Consider the following 3,245-nt stretch of genomic DNA (forward strand, 5'->3'; position numbering starts at 1 on the left):
GTTACCAATGATAGGACGTTTCCTGATGAAGCAGATGAACCCCACATGAATCAGAAGCCAACGAGACAGAAACCAGTGATCGTTGAATAGCCATTTTAGTGATCTTTATTGTTTATCGAATAACTGATCGTTGAAAGGCCATTTTAGTGATCTTTACTGTTTATCGAATAACTGATCGTTGAAAGGTCGTGTTAATGATCTTTACTGTTTATCGAATAACTGATCGTTGAAAGGCCATTTTAATCTTTATTGTTTATCGCATAACTGTTCGTTGAAAGGCAATTTTAATCTTTATTGTTTATCGAATAACTGTTCGTTGAAAGGCCATTTTAATCTTCATTATTTATCGAATCACTGATCGTTGAAAGGCCATTTTAGTGATCTTTATTGTTTATCGAATAACTGATCGTTGAAAAGCCATTTTAGTGATCTTTATTGTTTATCGAATAACTGATCGTTGAAAAGCCATTTTAGTGATCTTTATTGTTTATCGAATAACTGATCGTTGAAATGCCATTTTAGTAATCTTTATTGTTTATCGAATATTCTGATAACCAAAACAGCTAAAATATTTGTACGATATATTGCTGATTTTGGGATTAATAGAACACTCGGCCTTTCTAACGTCTTACGATTTATTAAAACTGAAAACAAGGCAATATAAGTTATTTTTTTAAGATGTTATTAAAATGAATTTTTCAAAACCCCGAACTTGCTTAATCACATTTTCCTAAGACAGTATCTTATATTTATTCCTGACTTCAGATGAGCAACCATTCTTCTCGTAAATCATTAACTGTTATTCGCTGTCAGTTCAACTGGTGAAATAGTGATTGGCAGTTTCTATTTCAATCTTTTCCGCATACTTCCCAAAAGGAGTCGAAAACTTGCAAATGAAAGGAAAACTATTATTTCTAGAACATTCATCCTTAAACAAACTCTAGGGTTGTAGGGTTTCTTAAATATGAATGACCAGCGGTTGTGTATTATTTAAATTTTAATAAATAATTAAAATCAACGTTTTATATTTATACTATTTAAAAATTGTTATTGAAGCCGTCAACGGCTTCCACTTTGAAAGCACACTTCAATAATTTTTTAAAATTATGTAAATATAAAATGTTGATTTTAATTATTTATTAAATCTTACGGTCTCTTAATTTTGTCTTTGATTGACTTTTAAACTTTCGTATTTCCTAACATTATGAAGCCATCCTCTGCCTACTAAAGTATTTAATTCCATAATACATATACTACTGTCCTACTGTAAGAGTACTACAACACGTTTCTTACAGGAACAGTGAATTGTAGAATTTCAAGGAAGTACAAGGATTAATTAATAATATGATTAACCAAACCTTAAAGACGAAAATAAAAGTCAATTAATGGAACCTAGAAAATTTGGCTTTAAAGTTCATTATGTATAATAAGACGTCTATCTAGTTTTATAGCTATATAATTTATGTGTAGAGCGAGTTGTTTGTTGTATATAAGTTTTGAAGGCTAAAATCAGGTGCGTTTTGTTCACAAACAACGACAAGGAAATTATCAACCATAAGTAGCGAGTAGAGGTAAAAACAAAACGAATAAGGTCTGATTGGTTGAGCGGCAAGTTTACTGACTTACAACGCTGAAATCTAGGTTCTAGAGTGCAGATAGCATATTGAGTAATTTTGCGATAAAAAACACAAATATAATGATTATTTTAAATCTAGATAAGTACAATAATTCGGTGGTTGACAGTCACACAGTAAATAATTATATTGAGTTTATTCCAGGGACAACTCCATCAGTGTTACATTGTGTTACGTACAATAACTGACATATGGTGTTACGTAGTACAATTTGAAATAGCCTAAATCTGAGTTAAGCTGTAATTTAGATTTAGTAGTTAAATAAATGCCGATATATAGTCAGTTTGTAATATTTGCCAACAAGATTTCTTTTTTTAATAGAAATGTGTTTTAATATAGAACCAATAATACAATTTACAATAACAGTTATTACAAATAGTTATTACAACCAATGATTTATATAAAAAAGTTTTACAAACTTACAAATAATATAAATTTTTCTTTCTGGTCTGGAACTTCCTTGATATCTTGTCGAGGGTTCACGATGAGCGAGTTAATTTCGAGTTGATGTAGGTACAATCCACTTAATAGGGAGCTAACTAGCCCTGTAGTTCTCGCTGATCACACGTCGATTACAAGTCAAGTTTTCATCGATGACGTTAGGTAATGTTTTCGTAAAAGTACTAATGTGCGATGCGAATCTACTGTAGTTAAATGGTTTGTAATGTTCGAAATTTATAACTATTCCTGGTCAAATATCTGAAGTTAATAAGCATTAATTACAGTTATAGCTTACGAAGTTTACAGCACACCAATTACAGCAACTCAATAATAGATACTGCTTTTAGGCGCATCGCGTTGGTCATATTTATAGGCGTGTCGAGAGTTTCTTGAATATTCAGATTACGTAACAATACAAAGCTACACTGGCTTTTACGTACACACATATATTGTTGATTCTTACATTCGAGAATCTTCTACAACTTTAGAGAATAGGTGGAAGTTTCGCAATACACATTTAACATTATAATTTATGTATATTTCTAAATATAAATTAAATTTCAACAAAAATCGATTTTAAAATAAATATATAATAATAAATCCGTCACAACATGCCATCGATTGCACCCGCCATCTTCGGTGGTAAAAATTCGTTACCAGTCACATTTCGTTCGTCATGAGTTAGACGAATTTTATTTTATCAAAGTTCCGTCGATATAGATCACTGTAACAATAATAACAAAAGTAAAACTTTTGTACCAATAAAAATAAATGCATCTAATAATTTGTATTTTGTAAATTGGCTAGAAGTTGGTATTGGTTCAGAACCTGTCAAGAACCAGCACGAAACCAGTAACCTAGGTCAAGCTTTACGATTTGTCTTTTAGGCCGATTAATATATTATAAACGACGGGTGTATTGTTACGTCTCCGTTTGTTAATTAACTTTCCGTAACTTCGTTCTGATGAAACTTTAGCGACACAAGTCCTTACTTAATAAAACTGGTTTATTCTTTCCGAATATAACTTTACGATACACTTAATTTCAACAATCGCGCTAAAACAAACGCTATAACAACGAACGTGCTCAATAATACTCTCTGACTGCAGATCAATTACTCACTGTCTACACACACATTGTCACCCTCTTATATATATATATATATATATA

The sequence above is a fragment of the Limulus polyphemus genome, unplaced genomic scaffold, assembly GCF_000517525.1.
Source record: "Limulus polyphemus unplaced genomic scaffold, Limulus_polyphemus-2.1.2 Scaffold2860, whole genome shotgun sequence".
Lineage (NCBI taxonomy): Eukaryota > Metazoa > Arthropoda > Merostomata > Xiphosura > Limulidae > Limulus > Limulus polyphemus.